Source organism: Ursus americanus, chromosome 9 (assembly GCF_024610735.1).
Source record: "Ursus americanus isolate L20-20 chromosome 9, mUrsAme1.1.p, whole genome shotgun sequence".
Classification (NCBI taxonomy): Eukaryota; Metazoa; Chordata; class Mammalia; order Carnivora; family Ursidae; genus Ursus; species Ursus americanus.
The window spans coordinates 34,805,437-34,825,251 of record NC_142135.1 but is presented as its reverse complement, the minus strand read 5'-3'; the positions used below and the strand labels follow the sequence as shown (position 1 = coordinate 34,825,251).

The 19,815-nt window shown below is 48.8% G+C and overlaps 1 long non-coding RNA gene across 2 annotated transcripts; it reads right to left on the bottom strand.

Moving 5' to 3' along the window:
* Positions 1-857: 857 nt before the first annotated feature.
* Positions 858-18,845, bottom strand: LOC123797828 (uncharacterized). Of its 2 annotated transcripts, XR_006781088.2 has the most exons (4): positions 15,160-18,845; positions 14,366-14,617; positions 14,167-14,273; positions 858-9,468 (listed from the first exon to the last, which is right to left on the bottom strand). It is a non-coding gene; the product is annotated as an uncharacterized LOC123797828 (long non-coding RNA). The 2 variants fall into 2 exon arrangements; XR_006781087.2 differs by having other exon boundaries at positions 14,366-18,845.
* Between the last annotated feature and the right edge of the window lie 970 nt (positions 18,846-19,815).

Genomic DNA, 19,815 nt, shown 5'->3' with positions numbered 1-19,815 from the left:
GGAGTCACTTGACTTCTTTGTCCCAGTCTCCTTGGGAGATGTCCTAGGTCCTTAAGCAAAGTATTGCCTGTTTGGTGTCCTCTTGTCTCCAAACACTCTACCCACATGAGCTGATGGCTCCTTCCTCGTGGGGATCCCCCAAGGACTTCAGAGTTCAGGGTAGGTCCACAGGGGAAGGTGATAAACTAAAAACAGACCACACACGCTCTAAGTCACAAGTCAGTTTGTTTAATGCCATAAGGACCTGGACTGGAACTTTCAAACTTCTAGGTCCATCATTTGTGAAACTAAATGACAACCCTAAATTACTTTCAGGAGAGTCTCAACCAAGGCTGTGAAACTTAGCACTAGTGGGACATAACATGAGTTAGTTAGTCCTTTATGATTGTGAGGAATCCCAACTGGCTTAACCAAACAGAAGAAATGTATTGACTCTCATCACTGAGCCAGGCGCCCCGTTAAAGCTGCAAAAGCTGTCTGTCTACGGGTTTTGTTCTCTGCTAGTGGCCAATGGGCAAAGGGAGGTATGTGGGCAGATGGTTCCACGCTTATGTCATCAGCGCTCAGCATCCCCTGAGGAAAGAAAGGTTAGCCTCCCAGTATCTGAAAAGCCAAAGGACACTTTTCTGGTCAGTACGGCTGGGATCACGCATCCACCCTTAAGCAACCACTGGGGACAGGGGCACGGGATCTACGAACAATGCTGGATGAGGGGTGGGACGGGAACTCCAAGGAATGCTGCCATGACCAAGAGTAGGGGCAAGGGACACTGTGCTCACACACAGAAACACGGGTGTTTGTCCCACGTGCGTAAAATACATTCAACAGTCACTCGATCTTTCTCTCCTCCTGCCCTCAGACTCAGCTTTTACAGCCTAGGTACTAATTGGAGGAATCCTGAGTCATGGTTCTGATGCCTGTTTTCCAACACGATCGAGCAATTCTCTCATTCTCAGTGAACCCTGAGTGGGTGCCTACAACTCGGCTCAATTCTGACACTACCCGGAGACAGCATCAGATCCCACAGGTGAAGGGCTCACTCCCACAAGACTGCCCACGCTTCAGATGTCACCTGCGAGTCCAGCTTGTCACCTGTGCCTCTCACTGGCTATAAATGGGGGGTTCCCACAAAACCCTCTTCAGGTTTGACGAATTGGCTCGAGTGGCTCACAGGATTCAGAGAAACATTTACTTACATTTACCAGTTTATTATAAAGGATATAAATGAACAGCCAGCTGAGAGGTCCATAGGGGGTGGTCTGGAAGGGTCCGGAGCACAGGAGCTTCTGTCCCCATGGAACCTGGGGGCGCCCCCCCCTCAGCACATGGACATCTTTACCAACCAGAAGCTCACCAAGTCCTGTTACTCAGGAGCTTGTATGGAGTTTCATCTGCCGTCACCCACACCCCCCTCCTTCTCCTTCGCAGAGGTCCTGGGGGCGGCTGCAAGTTCCAACATTCTAACCCCTGGGCCTTGCTGGTGACCAGCCCCTCCTGAGGAAATCTAGCAGCCCCAAGCTGAGTCACCTCCTTAGCACAAACCCAGGTATACTCCCAAGGGGCCCACCATGAATGACAAAAGATATTCTTGTCACTCAGGAAATTCCAAGAGTTTTAAGATCTTTGTGCCAGGACCTGAAGACAAAAACCAAATATATTTATTGCACCAAACATGGTTAGACATCAAAGAGCACAACAGAGGGCACTAACCAGGGCTCCTGCAACCACTTCTGTACATTTTTGGAGGTAAGGAGTCACCGTGACTTCTGCCGGCAGCCCTGCCCTCACCCAGTTACTGACCTGATCCCAAAGGGACACAGCTCACTTGCACCCTGGGACCTATTGTTGGAACAAGTATACAAGAGTCCTGCCTGAGGCCGACCTAACCTCCTCAGACCCAGCCTGACACCTTCCTGGCTGTGGCATCCAGAGGCCAGCTCCCCTGGCCACGAAGATTAGAAACTTTCTACCTGCTCTCACCTCTGAGGCCTGCCTGTGCTTAGCCTGTGGCTTAGGTAGTGATGCGAGTTAACACCCCTGCATGCCAACCATTGTCCTAAGCACTTTCATTAGATCCATTTATCTGATACTCACACTGCCTACGTGTATATATCATGACGGTTGTCCCTCCCTTACAGACGAGGTCACAGGGGCACTGAGAGGCTAAATAATTCACTTTAGGTCACATGGCATCTAAGTGGCAGAAGTGAGAAACCTCAGGCATTAAAGCAGCGTGGGTAAGTGTGCAGAGTCCAAAATAAGACCGGCTTTGTCATACCTTGTGACCTTGGGCAATTTGCTTAGCTTCTCTGAGCCTCAGTTTCCTCACAGTAAAATGGAACGTGAAATTCTCAGTATATTCCAAGACTTTCCCTCAGTCCCCTTCTTGGCCTGTACTCTCCTAGGTGCTCCCATTCAGACTTGGACCTTTAAATGTCATCTAGGTGCTGATGATGCCCCAAAATTAGAGGATTTCCCCTGAACTCCTGCCTCTTGAACGTTTCCACCTGAATGTTCATTTGCATCTCACATTTAGCAAAATGGGACTCTTGCTTCTCCTCACCCAACTCCTTTCTCCCCCAGTCCTCCTGGTCTCGGGGCCTGGTACCACCATCTATCTACCCAGCTGCTCGGGCTAGGAACCTAGAATCTGAATTGCATTGCGGTTTTTGCTCACCCCAAAACCAATCTTTCATTAAATCCTATTGGCTCAACCTCCAAAAGATATCCTGAATTCTGGCCATTTTCACGGTTTCCACGGTCACAGATGGAGTTGCAGCCCAGAATCTCTGCCTTCTAACCAATCTCCCTTACTCCATCCCTGTGAATTAGATCATTTTCATGTCTCTGCTTACCGTCCGTCCATGACTTCCCACTGCCGCAGGATAAAACCTAGACTCATTTCCATGATCTCCCCGGTCCTACTCAGCCTGGCCCTGCTCCCTCCTCCACACCCTCCTGCCTGCTCTTTCCTTCCGGTTCTACCACAGCAGGCTGCTCACCTACTTTGGTCACTTGCTACATTGCCAGGGCCTAGAACAGTGCCTGCAACATAACAGAAGCTTAATATGTATTTACTTGCTGGATGAATGAATGACTGCATGAGGCCCTCACGGGCCTTCTTTCTCTCGCTCAAACCCTCCATACTTTTTCCTGTCCCAGGGCAGTTGTATTTCCTGTTCTTTCTGATTCCAGTACTCTTCCCCAAGCTCTGCATGGCCATACCGCTGCATCTTTCAGACGTTGAGTCAGTCAGCTCCTCAGAGACTTTTCCTGACACTGCAGCAGAAGCAGCTCCTACTCCCTAGGACTCCATCACGTTACCCTATTTTTCAAGCACCTGAAATTACTGTCTTTATTTCGGTCATATTGCCTGACTCCACCCCTGCAATCCCCACCCCCCTACAATTGAGTCTCAATGACAGGGACCTTGTCTGTCAGCTCATTGCTGTATCCCGGCATCTAGAACAATGCTTGGCATATAGTAGGTGCTCAATAAGCAATGGTGAACTGACCGATGAACCCTTACATTACGAGGAATAAACATATTAAAACCACCTCTTTGGAAAGCTGGCAGTTTCTCATAAAGTGAAGCACACACTCAGAGGGCCCAGCAATCCCACCCCTAGGAACGTATACAGGAGAAATGAGTACGTACAGCCAGAAATTGCCTTGGCCAAAAATGTTCATAGCAGCCTTATTCATCACAGTCAAAACCCGGAAATCACCCAAATATCCATCAATGAGGGAACTGACAAATTGTGGTCTATTTATGTAATGGAATAAGAAGGGCTTAACATGGCTGAATCGCACAGAGGACATGTTGATCAAAAGAAGCCACACACAAAAAGGACATACTGTGTGATTCTATTTATACAAAATTCAAGAATAGAGAAAACTAATCCTGGCTGTGCCCGGTGACCCCTTTCCAGGGCCACTCGTGGGCTGAGAGGTGCGCACGGCCTTTGTGCTAGGCGGAAGTGAGACAAAACGGTTCGAAGGGGAAGGATTTGCATTAACAAATGGTGGAGGGGTCAGTGCGGATACTGTGGGTGGAAAGAATGTCAATGGCCTGGATAATTTTGGAAAGCTATGTGCCAGGCTGCCCTGGCCCACAAAGGTTTGCGGAACAGCTGGAAAAACAGAGAACTTTCAAAGAACACCGAAGAGGATGCTGTGGCTTCACGTAGGAATCAGATCTCAAAACGTAAAGCACACGATGAGTGTGACCCGTGGCCGTTGCCGCTGCGGCCGGCCGGCAGGTGGCTTCCTGCCCAGTGCAGGAGGGACCTGGGAGGCAGGGGGCGGAGGGCGGGGGAGCAGCAGATCTTTTTCCTGTTCCCTGGGCCCTTGCCTCCAGGGCTGCACGGGTGAAGGTGCTCCTCCATCTAGTGGTAGAGCAAAGCCCCTCTGGGGGGCCCCTTTCGCTTCATCTGAAACTCTGCAAAGCGTGGACAAAACAGGAAGAGAGTGGTTTTGTAATACACAACTACTTGATAAGTAGTGAGGGAGCTACTTAATAACCAAGCAATCAAGCTTTCCTTTGTAATAACAGCCCCCAGAGGCAGCGCACACAAGGGCAGAGGGGCTCCGTGCGCCCCCCACCCCCATCCCCTGCATCCACCTTGCCGCCACTTCCCCATCACCCATCTGTTGCAGCAATGCCTTCAGCGGGTTGGGAAACACCGCCATCGACATGAACGGCTCAGTGTGTCACCAGAACCTTTTGAAACCTGAAGGAGAGCTGAATTCAGAAAATGTGACAGGGCCACCACGAGGATAGACCACAAGCCTCCAGAAGCCCTGGGGTTGCAGACAGCCGCGCCGGGACTGTTTCATTATGTTGGTAATTCTGTCAATTATGCACAGTTATTTACGTGGTTTCTCTCCTCAAATACACTTTGCCCAAACGGGTTCAAACATTCTCCACTTTCCGGAAGATTGGGAATGTGTTTTCTTGTTCTCAGTGATGTCCAGTTTAGAAAAGGGGATTTGGTGAGAGCGACTCAGAACAAGTGCATCAGCACAGGTGAGGACCCCTGCGTCCTTCCAATCATCGGTCGGCTCAAAACCAGGCGCCCTCCCATGAGAGCCCCCGCACCCACAGACAAGCAAGTGAAGGAGATGAAACGTCAGAAGGGGGAGGCAATGGAAACTCGGATTTCAGTTTGAATCGGAACTCTGTGTCGTCAGTAGCTACGGGGGACAGCGTCGTAAGGATATTATCCTGGAGTGAGTTTGAGAGCGTAACCTAGGAGCTCAGGGTCTGTGGGCATGACAAGGAGTCAGTGAATAAGTGGCTCAGGGACGTAAGAACCTGCCATCCCAACCAGGCATCGTGCCCGCAGAGCAATGACCTGCCACTTGTGGCAGCTCAGAGACCTGAAGCGAAGACCCCGCCAAGCCCAGATCTTATCCATGAGGGGAAATGGCTGAAGCAAAACACGCTGACAATTAATCGTATCAACCAAGAGGGAGCGTAACTCGTTTAACGCAATTAGATGAGATGTATGGATTTTCCCTGTCCGGTCCTCTTAGACCTCCGAGGGAATTACTCTGTCTTCATCCCAAGTGTTTCTGCTGTGTTGTCAGTCGAGATTCCTGGTCACTGGCGTGCCTGGGTACCCCAGCCCTCAGCCACGGTGGTCAGAATAAGAAGGGCGAGCAGGAGACAGACTGAAGCAGGATAAATCCATTGACATGCAGATTGTGGAAGAAAGAAGCTTCATTAATGACTTATTTTTCCGATTGAGATTATTATGGGAGGGTAGACATCTGAGGCGGTGGCAGGAAGAGCTTTCTGTAGAATGGAACCAGGCAGAGCTGGAGCAAAGACGAGAGTCCGATGAAGAGAGGTCTACACAGTGGTTCTCAGCCTGGGCTGCACGCTGGATTCGCCTGGGGAGCTGGACAACTGCTGAGGCCTGGGGCTAGCCCCAGGAATCTGTAGTGAATGGGTCTGGGTGCAGCCCGGGCCCCCGGGTGATGCTTAGGGACTGCCAATGGCTGTGACTGTTTATCTACAAGCACCGGAACCCATCCTCGAGGCCTTGACTCAACAGCTCTTCCTGAGTCTCTAATCCATCCAGTGCCCTCAGCTTGTCGATACATTTTCTTTTTGCGCTTAATTTAGTTGGAATTGAATTTCTGTCAATAGCGGCCAAAAGAGATCTAAGCAAAAAACTAGAAAGACTAATCAGAGCTAACACCTGCTCAGCGTCAGTGACGTGCTGGGCAGTTTGAAGTGCTTTTCCTCTGCTAACTCATTTAATTTAATCCCTATGTCCCCAGAGTTAGAAAAACCATGATTGTCCCTATTTTACAGAGAAGGAAAAGAGACTTCAAATGAGGAAGTGCCTAAATTTTCCCAGCCTATAGAAGCAGAGCTGCAATGTGAACCCAGAAACTACCTTAACCACCACACTTCAAGCAGAGCCAAGAAAGAAGGTACGTTCTCTGCACAAGGCCCAGAAACGGGGTCTCCAAACAACCAGAATATGAATATTTTTTAAAAAAGATTTATGTGTGTATTTATTTATTTGAGAGACAGACAGGAAGAGCAGGAGTGGGGGTGGGGGCAGAGGGAGAAGCAGACTCCCCGCTGAGCCAGAGCCCAACATGGGAAGAAGATCCACTTCCTCCGCTCCCCCTGGCCCCGGGTCAAATACCACTGACCAAACCACTTGCCCTGCCTTGGACTGCAGTGTCACCCAGCAACCTTCCGAAGACAAATGTGGCCTCCTGGCTGCTTCTATACTGGGAACAATTGGCTGGGGAGCAGGGGATGCTCCCCGAGCTGGCAACTAGGGTTCTGGTCCCTGAAAAGAAGCCCCCTCAGTCGCAACAAATACACCGACCTTCCGGTCAACGCATCATTTCCTATGAATTTGGTTAAATCAATCCAGGGCCTTGGAACTGACTGATTCTGGGTGTCCTGACAAAGTGGAGTTCTGGGACTGGCAAACAGGAGTGGGGTGGGGGGAGACCAGTGCGAGGCACCGGCACCTGCTGGGCCCTTTCTGGGTAACCAATGGTTTCCCAGGTTCTGCTGGCTGTGTACCCTGTGGGCTAATGAAATGTCATACAAGGCCCACGGGCAGAGCCCATTAAAGCGGAGCTGCTCTGTTTGGCGGCTGGGAGTGGGAGGCCCGGAGATAGCCACCCACCTTTCCACAAGTCCCTCTCTGTGGTGGGGGCTCCCCTGAATATCTGCAGGCCTCTGACAGCTTTTGTCCGCTCTCTGAGTCTCAGGGTACAATCTCTGTCTCAGATATCCCCAGTTCCTTCCTGGGGGTAGGAGAGGGAACCAACCCCATAGAAGCTCCCACTCGGAGACCGGGTCCCCCTTGCCCTGCCCCCAGGTGCACTCAGGGAAGACCTGCTATATTCCCTGAAGAGACAGGAAGGCCAAGGGGACTGTGTCCTGCTGTGGGCACGACTTCCAGCTCAGTTCTCTCCAAGTCATTCTGCTTTTGCATCGTCAAAGTGAGGCAGGGTGAAGCCACAGTTAAACTGGCAGAGCATTTAAAACAACAAGCACCGAAATGTGAAAACCCATCAACATATTAAAAGCATTAAAAATTTCATAAAACCAAGTTATAGGTACATAAGGCCACCCGCTTTCCACCGTTTATGAGAAAAGACAGGGGTGCCTTCTTTCCATTCCTAAAGGGTGCAGGGTTCAGTATCCCTGCATGGAGGACTCCAGAAAACCAGGGCTTATAAGCTCAGAGACAGTTTATGTTTCCCACAGACCCAAGGGCCTAGGACCACTGCAGCTACAGAAGATGCCTGGGAGCCAAAGTGGTGGTGGCAGCACCAACAATGGAGCTGTGGTATAGCTCCCGGGGGGCCACAGCAGCTATGTCCGCAAGCCCTGGAGGCATGGCTGAGGGCTGCTGGGGCCAGGGCAGAGCCTTCCCTCAGCCTCATAGGCAGCTGAGGCCTAGAGACCATGGTACTTACTCATGACCATCCATTTGACAAGTATTTATTATTTTCTATTCTATGTCAAGCACTGTTCCGAGTGCTCAAGATACGTGTGGTTGAGATCAAAATGGGGTGGGATGGACCTCAGCAAGTACCTCTTAGAGATGGTGATATTTTTTCTTTTCTTTTTTTAAAAAATACTTTATTTATTATTTATTTGACAGAGAGAGAGCAGGGCAGGGGGAGTGGCAGGCAGAGGGAGAGGGAGAAGCAGGCTCCCCACTGAGCAAGGAGCCTGACTTGGGGGCTTGATCCCAGGACTCTGGGATCACAACCTGAGCCAAAAACAGATGCTTAACCGACCGAGCCACCCAGGCGCCCAGCAATATTTTTTTCTTTATGTTTTTCTATATACAAAAGGGCTTGTTGCTTTTAAAATTAGGGAAAGGCTATTAAAGTTATTAGAAACTGTTTTGGAATAAATGCCCATGAAGAAAGTAAAAATGTGGAAAGGAAATACCAGGTAATTCCACATCTGCAGTAACAGTGGACTTTGCACTCCAAAGAGGCCTTAGGAGGTGTGGTCAGAAAATCAACACCAGATGGTTCTAGAGAGTTGATTCTGAGCTGTTATTGTCAAAGAAATCCGAGAAGAACCTTTGCTGTGGTCAGTCTGGTCGTATTTCATTCATTGACTTGATTATTCATTCAAGATACATTTTTTATACTAGATTCTGAGCATACAGACATGAACGGGTCATCATCCTGTCCTTGAGAATGCTACTTCCTGTTGCAGGGCAGCTATGCCAGCAGTTATGTTAAAGGTGCCAAAGGAGAATCAGGCAAAAGGAGCAGAAGAGACCACAGAGGAAGGCAGGCACTGTGTCCATTTGGCCGCCATCTTATCCCGGCCTATAGTACACAGCCTGTTACGTAGTAGTCACTCAACATATTGCTGAACAAACAGGTGTTGGGCAAAGCTTCATGGATATGGCGACCTGCGTCTTGAGAGATATCTTTGCTTATTGCCACTGTTCCACTTGCCTTCATTTCTCCCTTGGCAGCACCAGTAACTTTTAAGTGCCCTCTGACCCACTCCTAACTTTGCTCTCATCACAGTCACCAGATGTCTTTGCATTTTCATTTTTCCCACAACGGTCCTTGATTTATTCTTGTCCTCATTTCATTTATAACTGCTCTTCCCTCATCCTTTTCTGCTATAAAAGACCAAGTCTTGTGTCCTCACAAAGATGCAAAACAGTTTTCTAAAATTCTCTTCTGGTTCCTGCAGTACATTGTTTTCAGAAATACGTTCTTCCGCTGGATTTCAGGATGACAGTGCATGTCCTTTTTCTGAAGTATTCTAAAACTTATCCTGCAATGAAGGGAGATCTGTCCAGATCCACTGGTTGCCAGAACATACAGAGTGGCTTTCTCTTGACATGCCTCACTGTCCATCTGGATGTTGGTGGAATCCTTTAGTCAGGTATTCAACTGGAAGGGAGTATAATGTGCACTGCTTGGAGCAATTTCTAATACCTGGAAAGCATTTACTTCTTTAGTTAACTTCACAGGATTGAGCCAGAATGTTCTCTTACATCTAGTATCTGGCTTGTTGACATTCTGAATAGATGAAATGTGCGCACACACACACACACACACACATCTGGCTTGTTGACATTCTGAATAGATGAAATGTGTGCACACACACACACACACATCTGGCTTGTTGACATTCTGAATAGATGAAATGTGTGCACACACACACACACACACATCTGGCTTGTTGACATTCTGAATAGATGAAATGTGTGCACACACACACACACATCTGGCTTGTTGACATTCTGAATAGATGAAATGTGCACACACACACACACACACACAGAGACACACGCACAACTACATTCCCCAGAATATACTGTTACCAGAACTCTACCTGTATCTGTCATCCCCAAAGGCATCCACTGTGTTGGAACTATACTTCCCCCAGCGCGCAGCTACCATCACAAATAGGCCTAACCACCCCCTGCCACTAGGCACACATGTACACAACTTCCTGTCTATAGTTTTCTGGGAATTTATTTATTAAACTAGGACTTGCAGTTTCTAAATAAATGCAGAAAGCAAGAACTTACTGTTAGTAAGCTAGAGAAGAGAAGAATGAAGCTCTGCCTTGAAACAAAGAACCTGAGTAGTTGAAGAATGGATTACTGACATTTGGGGCAATCCAGATGCTAGGCCTCTAAGGCACAGGACAAAAATCTAGAGAGAGATAAAATGTCTAGCTTCCTTCTTTGGCATCATCGGCCTGCTTCCTTTGAGGTCATGGAGTCCGTACTGTACCTGACTTTGGGTCTCAAGTTGGCCATAGAAGACTTAGAATTACCCTAAATTCCCTCCAAGTTCAGGCAGTGGATTTTCCAATTGTTTTAACTTATGGTGGGATTACGAGTTTGTACTGTTTTGCGCATCCTGCATAGGTATTTTAGTAGAAAGGTTAAAGGTCATATTAGGTATTGATAAGCAAATTCCATTTAAAACCAGAAACCCTGAGGCATTACATCTGTATTCATCCACTGACTCATTCAACTAGTATTGATTGTCTATCTATCACGTGCTGGGCACTATGGCAGACACTGAGAGTGAACCCCTGGCCCCTGTCCTCTTACAGGTTACAGTCTAGAAGATATTTCAGACTCCAAGGAATTATAATACAACATGATAAATTCTTCATGATGAAATACAAGCATCTTCTTCTCTACCCTTCACTCTGGGCCATGAGCCAGACATAGTGGGAGAAAGCACTGGAATGAGAGGTTGGGGCTCAGTATTGAAGGGTCCTGAATATTGTGTTAGTAAGTTTAGACTTTGATGGGGAGCCACTGAGGAATGTGGTGCAAGGGAGTGCGTGGCCTGCTTGAAGCTGTGATTTAGGACATTACTCCAAGCAACTAGCCAAGGAAGGGGTAGACTGAAATGAGAGAGGAATGGAGAAGAAAGGCCACTCCAAGAGGCTGGCCCAGTCGCCCAGTGCAGATATGCAATACTGAGCACTTGAATTGAATGTGAGAGCAGTGGAAACAGAGAGGAGTGAGGCAAGTAAAGAATCTGGTGATCAGCTGCATGTGGCCATGAAGAGCGTGAACACCAGAGATGATGCAAAGGTTCTAGGTCCCTGGAAGATGGGGGTGTCAGCCCCCAAGCGGGAAAGCCAGAAGCACAAGCAGGACTGGGAGGAGATGGATAGTGTGGCTTTGGCCTTGAGGGGAATAGCACCATCCTGTCTACTCTTTCCTTCACATGTTCATTCACCATATTAACTCCATTCTGAGATTCTCACATGTGAGGTGTTGAAAGGGTCTACAAAGGAAAGTCCCAATAAACCACTTGAAAAAGATACTGAGGCAGAATCAATGTAATGACGCTAACTCATCACTTAATTTCATATGCCCTGGGGTCAAATGCAGCTAGGCTGGTGCTTCTCAGCATCAAAACGTCCCCCCTCCAAACGAAGCAATTAACTTTCTCTGGGCTCCCAAAGGGTACGTGTAAGTTGTAATTTTCTGTGTGGAGCCAGTTGGGACAGAAATGTAAGGGCCTTTGCCGAAATCAGGAAGAGTGTCAACTGTCAAGACATAAATAATGCTCCAGAAATCTGATGATTTCAACTTACAATTTAAAAACCAGTCACTAATTTGAAAGGTGAGCATAAGAATAAACTGGACTCTGCTTTAGATTTATCGTCATCTGATTCCACTCTCCAGTGTTTGGGTTCCCGGTAAAATTCCACTCTGATTTGCCCATCCCTTAGGTCTTTGGGTGTAATAAAAGAGAAGTCATGGACTAGTTCTGATTAATTTCCATCAGGAGAGTCAGCTCTTCATTTTCAGGGAGAGATAGGGAAGGAACGGCATGGGTAATTAAAATCCACAGATAGCACAAACATCCAATTTCACCAGCAGTTTCAAATCCTCCTCCTCTGATTTTTTTTTTCATTAGAGGTGCCAAGTAGCAAAGCTCAGCCCACCTTCTGGGGCTGGATCTAACAAAATGTGAACTCATCAGAAGGCAAGTAGGTGGGCGCAAGGAGAACAATGAGAAGTGGGGATCGCTGGCCTTTCCGAAATAGAAAATCGGCCACTCTTTCTTGCTCTGTTGGCTTTATTTAGAAGAATCACAGTATCAGCACTGTTGGTTTCAACCGGGGGCTGCCAGGCTGAATTCTTAGAAAGGCCAGCTCACTGTTCGCCACTGGAAGCAGCACACGGACAGAGCATGGAAAATGGGTCTTTCGTGACTACAGGCAGAATGAAGGGACAGAGCAGGAGCTCGCCTCCCAGAGCGGAGGCCCTTGTCATTGGCCTCAAGCTTTCAACTCTACCCGTTCGAGCTTCTGCTGTGACACAGAACCAACGCAGGCTGCAGCCGCCAGCATTTCCCACTTCCTGAGACCCGGCTCTTGCTGGAGGCCTTCCTACGGCCTCTCATTTGCTTGCCATTCAAGGCCACACATTATCTAACTAGAAGCAGACCTTACTTCTCACTGTTCTCCAAATCACATTCCTCAGCCTCTGCCCAGATTTACACACCGGCGCTGGAACATGTCTGCACTTCTCACCATCTTGCCTTTTCTCCTGTCATTCCTTAAACCCCCACATGTAGGTATTTTTCAAGGTCTAGCCCTTCCACGGAAGCTTCCCTGTGTCCCCAGCTCAAAGTGATCAGCACTGTATTCGTATGTCTTTTATGACACTTACCACATTATGCTTTCATTACATCACAGTAGCTTGTGTTCCTTATGACTTTAATGTTCTAAGAAATGTGGATCATGACCCACTAGTGAGTTTTGAAATCCCTTTAGTGGGTCATGACCTGAATTTTTAAAAATTAAATAGAAAAAATAGAACATTTTAGAGCGTATTACACATAAACATATTTCTCACTTTGGTTTATGATCAAAAAGCTAGAAAGTCACTGCCTCACATAGTCATGATGTTTTCAGCTTCTGTGTAACAGAAAGCCTTAATTCAACCAGCTTAAATAACAAAGGATTTATTATCTTATATGATGAGAAGTCTAAACGTGGAGGCAGCTCTGGCTTGGTTGATCATCAGCTTATCAACGTCAAGGACCCAGCTCTTTGCCATCTCTGTCATCCTTCTGGCTACCTCCCCTCATGTTTGCAAGATGGCTGCAGGAGTTCCTTGCATCATAACAACATCCAGAGTTCAAAAAAAAAAGCAGCTATTTATTCTTTTTATCAGGAAAGAAATCTTGCCCAGAACTCCCGACCCCCACCAAGTCCCAGCAGAACTCCTTTCATTTCCCACTGAAATAAACTGAAATAAAATGAATGATCTACCCAGCCAAGAGGGGCAAGGAAAACCAAAATTAGTTTAGATGAGGATAAGAGCACCTTCCCTGAGCACTTGTCCAGTCAGGAAGAAGGGGGAGATGGATGGATCCGATGTGGGCAAACAAGAGATCTGCCAACTACCCACAAAGTGCCTGGGGGTAGGAGCAGAGTCGCTTTCTCTTCACATGCTCTGCAACGTGTGCCACGGAGCCAGTCTAGACAGTCACCTCAACTCTCGGTGATAAATTAAATCAATCACTCTGCCTCAAAGTATAAATATTCATGGGATACACAGATCAAATATCCAATATGACATACTGGAGGTATTCTGCAGGCATGATTTGCCGATCTAGAACCCACCAGAGGCTCGGAGTTTCTTCTGTTTTAATTTTTCTATTGAATTTTTAAACGCAAAGGGCTAGATTAGCAACACTGTGCATTGTAAGACCATTTAAATAATAAAATACGTATCTGTCACAATGCAGATGGCAAGCGAAGATCCCACAGATGGCAATGTGGCTCCTAAGAGGAGATGGTAAACGTGTGGCGGTGGGTGTGCAGGGATGGCTGTATCGGGCTGGAGAGACATTACGTCATCCCAGATAGGGGCTTTTTTTGGGAACCTGGCAGGATTACTGCTGAATCATGCAGCTAGGCGCATTACCGGCATGTCAGCTGGACAAAGGTCCCTGTAATTAAGCCCTGGTACCACCACATTCCTTGGCATCTTTCTGCTTCTGTGGCCACGTAAGGCCAGACTTGAAAACATGTATACATGAAATAACCATATGTGCAAGAGTCAGGGGCCTTACAGTCTGGAGCCAGCACTACTTCTCCTCTCTTCCTCTGCACAACACACATACACGCACACCCCTTACCGGAGAAACCACAGGTTCGGAAAAACGTGAACTGCAGAAAACCTTTTGCCTCTGAGATTCCTAGAATCCTTCTCTTCGCTGCTGCTACACAAGCAAGATCCTCCCACCTGTCCAGGAGGGAAAACGAGCCTCATGAGTGTCTCGAAATTCCCTGAACGATGGCCTTGGTTCTGGAGTCACAGGGCAAAACTCTTCTCACCTGCTAGACCACGGGATGCTGCAGGTGAATCTGGTTGTCCTCGTGGGGCAGGAGACTTGCCTCTGCTCTTGCCTCTGCTGCTCATTTATGACCCAGTTGTAAGGCTGTGTTGGGTCTGCGGGTCTCGGGCATGGTCCCAGCTCTGCCAGAGCTTGCTTGAAGTTCCACGTTCAGTTTCAGGGGCCTCATTTGAAGAAGGTCCTTGGCAAACCAGATGGTGTGCTTGCAGCCAGAACACGAGGTGTCCAGAGACTACAGGGAAATGATCCAGAAACAATACAGTAGTAGTCACGACCATCGTCTGGGGCTTTTACAGACATTTCCACACTTGGTCTAGTTTCTCTACCAACCTAAGCTATTTACACACATTTTAAAGAGATTCTAGAGACCACAGACCACAGAGATTGACATCGGTGCCCAGGAACATTCACAAATGGGTTATTTAACAGATGGCTTGGGAACTTGGAAAAGGAAGTGGCAATTGCAGAGGGCCACATGGCCTCACCCTCATTTCCTCTCTGTAGCGTGACCAATAATTGATAAGAAGAGCTAAAACATATTGAGTGCTTCCTATCTGCCTGGCACTCTGCTGTGTTCCGATGCATTTAAGCTTCTCAAAAACCATGTCGTGGATGCTATTATTATTTCAATTTACCGATGAGGAAACTAAGCCTTAGGGAGAGAAGTAACTTTTCTCTGTTGGTGGCTGTTCCTTGTTTTCCCTCTTGTACTTCAAAAGGCTCTCTCGTTCCCACACTTCAGGATTCACTCCCAGCAAAGCTTTCCCTGCCCACCTGTCTCCTGAAGTAGTCCACGGCCACGTGCAGGTCCTCTGTCACACTCCCCCTTGCTCATTTCCTTCTAAGAACATCGTAGAGTCTTGTTCACTTACTGATTTGCTTGTTTATTGTCACTCTCTACCATGCAGATATAAGCTTGTGAGGCGGGGACCCTGTCCCTCCCGGTTGTCCTCTGGCAATGTCGAGCAGGGTGCCTGCAATATAACAGGCACTCGGTACAAATCCGAATGAATGAATGAATGAATGAATGAATGAATGAATGAGTGGCATGTGTGAATGAATGAGTTTAATTAGTCAATGGGATTTGGACATGAGTTTGTCTCATGCCAGAGACCAAGTTTTCAGCCCCCTGCTCACGTGTTTACTCACTCATCCTCTCAATAAGCACTGATTAAATTATCAACAGGTGCCAGGCACTGAGGTAGGTGCTGGAGAATCAAATGAGTAAGACACAGTCTCTGCCCTTGAAAATCTCACATAAAAGGGTGGTGGTAATAGTTTGGAGGGGGGGTGATGAAGTGGGTCTGTAAAAAAGCACAAATAAAAATATAATTTGATATGTCTTATAATAGAGTTAAGTACAAAATGACACAGCCAGAAAACGAAGAGACCACCTAAATGCCTCTGCCAAAGTTGGAAGACTTCTACCAAGCAGGTGACTTTGAGCCTAACCTTGAAAGAGGACTCTGGACCATGAGGGAGAGAAGAATGTGTGCAGAAGCAAGGAGGGGAGAACTCATGGCTATATCTGGGGAGCGGCATGGAACTTGTCCCCTAACCTACACTGTTGAGTCATTTTTAATCATGGTGCCCAGTTGTTATGAGGGTCACTGACCAATCGACCCCTTGGTGAAGCCATCGAGGAAGGGAATCCTGCCTGGGGTGGGGGTGGGAGGGCACCAGGCGGTGTGTCTGAGTGGGCTTGAAGGTGTCCTCTGATTCTAAGAGTGACATGACCCGGAGGACTGTTTCTCAGAGGAAGGCACCAAAAGGCAGAACCAGAAACAGCCACATTCCTGCCCCAAATAAGGGACTTTCCTAACAAGAGGGCTAACTGTAACCACTGTGTATATATTGGCTTGTAGTTTTCAAAACCTCTCCTCAAACATTACCTCATTTGATCCTCCAAAAGCCTACTAGATATGTTCTGAAGCTTAGCAAGACCTTATTATTTATTGGATCCACATTTACAGAGCACCAAGGCCCAGCCAGACCTGGGCAATGCAACTGGGAACCCCACAGCATCGGGCTCCAAAGCACCCACGTGCAAAGAGACAATGAGAGCACAGTGTAATGTGTTGGGACTCTGATCAGCATGGAGGGAAAAGAGCCTCGGGGACTCAAGAACAGAGAGCGCTGGAGCGCTGACTAGCAGCTAGGCTCCCAACTCGGGCAGCCCTGGGCTCAAATCCTGGCCCTGCACCCACTTGTTTGTATGACCTTGCGTAATTAAATGAGAGCATTAAAAATAAATTCAATGAAATAATACATGTGTGCCAGTTACAGTACAGTTTGGCTGCTAAAACAATGACTCTTAAATAAACTATCACTTAAACAAGATGGAAATTGATTTCTCTTTCACATAAACAGCCAGGGATGGTGGCTCTGCTCCAGGAAGTTACCCATCCCAGGCTCTTTCCACCTAGTTGCTCCGCTCGTTCTAGGAGACTGACCTCATCCATCTGGTCCAAGATGGCTCCTCATCACAAGTCACGGTGTTGAGATGCAGCTTGATGTAGGAGCTAAATCGGTGTCGCCAGGACTTGGTCCTCTTTGGCATGGTTCCCCTCTCCCCTAGATGTGGGCTGCCCTCTCCCATCCGGGTCCTAGGAGGGTCTGGGCAGCTGCAGACTTCATAGCTTTACACCCACCGTCCCCCTTCTAAGAGTCCAGGGGAAATCCTGGACGTGACTCTCCGGAACCCGCACCAATCCTGGTGACCGAGGGGGTGGGAGAAGTTGGTTAGCCAAGAGTAATTAGCGTCCTCTCACAAAGGCATGGCTGACAATGGGGGAGGGATGAGCCCACACACAGAATTCTCCATACTGTTTTACCAGGAGAAGGATGGATGGATGCAATGTCGTGGGGGAAAAAAGTCCCTCATTCCTTCCTTCGATCAATTATATGTACTTCTAGGGCACTACAATCCACAGCAGTGGTCTTTGAACTCGACCCCAAAAGTCCCAATTTGATTATGCCTCTAACACGTACATTTACCGTTTTGTAAGTAACCACATGTGCCGGTGGCCCCCCAGGGTCCATCCTTCCTTCCTTGTGCAGCAGTCCCTCATAGGCACGTGGCATGCCACAACGGACTACATTTCCCAGGATCCTTTGCGGCTAGGTGAAGTCATATGACTAAATGCTAGCTAAACGCTAAATGCGTATGGTGCAATTTCCAGGAGGTGTCCTCATGGGAGGGGCATGTAACCCTTCCGTTCTCTCTCCTTGCTGCCTAGAATGTGAACAGGGTGGCTGGACCATGCCCAACAGCCTTGAATAAGGAAGTGGAAGCTGCATGTTGAGAATGTTGGAGTGACCAGAAAAGACGCCTTACCGGCTCTGGGCGGCTTACCTCCACAGCCCGTTTACAAGCGAGAAAAATTAACTTCTCTCCTGGGTCAGCGGCTCGGGGGTTGGATTTTTTTCTTCTTTGTTAATCTCAGCCCACACTGATCCTACCCGATACCGTCATACACATTATAAGATATGTACCAAAATAGATATAAAAGAGAAGCGATAAAATAACCCAAACAGAAGGTCTGTATTTTGTACCCCACTGGTACAGTGCCACACACCAGGGGCTGCATCCCCGCCCCCCTTCATTTTGGCGACCTCTGGTCTCCTTGGCCCTTGCCCTGTGGTGCTCCATAAGATTATGCTTATGAGGCTGTTTGCTTCCTCTCCCTGAATACACTTTGCTCGTTAAGGCAGGGGTCTGAAGCGAGTCCTCGGCACCAGCCTAGGAGAGCTGGGGCAGAATCCCTCCCAGGCCCTGCCCTCTGCGGCCTGCTGACTCTGCCGGGTCTGTTGCCATCACCTGGACTTTGCTTTTGCAATGGGGAAAGCAAAGCAGACCAGAAAATCTGATGGAATTGACAAGATGAGATATAATCTGAACGCAGAGAAGTAGGCAATGGTGATTGTCAGGGAGACAAAGGCCTGCACTTCTAGTCCCCGCTGGGGCTGCTAAGGTGCACCCCTGGCCGCCCAACCTCTCGGAGCACAGACTCCTGCTACCGTGGCCTGGTTCTGTAGGGAAGGAGGCGAGGCGGGGCAGAGGCAGAGAGCTCTGTTTTTTGAGAGCTTTCTCCAGCTCTCAGACCTGCTCTTCCCTGGAAGGCAGTGCCCGGGGACTAGGACCACCATACCACATCGGAGATGGGCAGAGCACACCCACTTCCATGACCCCAAGTCTGAGGGTCGGCAGCCCCTCCGGCAAGGCTGTGCCTGGGAACCCAGACCCTGCCTGGTCTCTCCAGGATCTGGGCGAGTCTGTGGTCCCTGCCTCCACCCCCCTGAGGCATCAGTGTCCTGATTGTATCATGGCTTCAAAATTCCCTGACTCATGCCATCCTCAGATTTTTAAAAAGAGCTTATTCAAGTGGTGTAGGCTGCATGCTCCACCCCTTCCCACTCACCCCAGCTATTTAATCACAGCATCCGTGCGTGTGTGTGCGTGTGTGGGGGGGGAGGTCAGGGAAAGGCGGGGTTGGGGAGGGGCGGAGGGGCTCCTGAACCAGAAGGAGAAGCCCTTGAGGAAGACTCTGTGCTGATCTCATTATGAAAGCAATGTCCTGGCGCTCAAAGAATGCTGGCCCTTAACCCCAGAGGTGGGCAGGTCAGAAATGCGGACCTCTGGGACAGTGCAGGTCTGCCAAGGAAAAGCCACCAAGCTGGGGGAGGGATGCTTCCCCCATCGCATCTGATCCCACTGTTCTCCCACACTGCTAGGTAGCCAGCCTGTCATGTGATTTGCTGGTAACCGTGGCAACGAACCCGGTTCCGTGAAGTGTGTGGAGAGGCATCGCACAGAGAGATGACAGCGGGTGCAGGACGAGGTGCGGTACCCGAGGGCAGCGGGACGCCCACCCCAGCGCTGCCGGGGTGATGGTCACTGTCCTTGTTGTTGAGGAAATAGTGACTTGCTCTCTTCTGAGCTGGAGACACTGGTCGTTGGTTCTCCTTCTGAGACTTGTCTCCTTTATTTTGGAACACAGTTTCTGAAGATGAAAGACAAAAATAGCTCTCTCCAAAGGAGAGAATGCTAATGCACGCTGTGCTTTCAGAGATGGGCTTGTCGTTGTCAAACGTGCACCTGCCGTAAGTGGAGGCTTGGGGCCAGTTCCTGAGGCTCCCCCCACTGCGGAGAAAGCCCCTCTGAAGCCGGCAGGGCGAACACCCCTCGGGCAGCCCAAGCCCGAGAGAGAGTCAGTCTGTGTCCCGGAAGCCTGGACAGCAGGGTGCGGGGCTCCCACCAACCCCACCGCCCGCACCTGCCACCCCCCTGCTCGCAGGCATAGCTGGGGGAAGTGGCTCAGATATTCTTTGCTGTGAACAAGGACATAATTACAATTTGGGGAAACACATACCATTAAGCGATCCAGCACACCACAGCCCAAAGGCGGCTGCAGGGTAATGCGGGAGCTA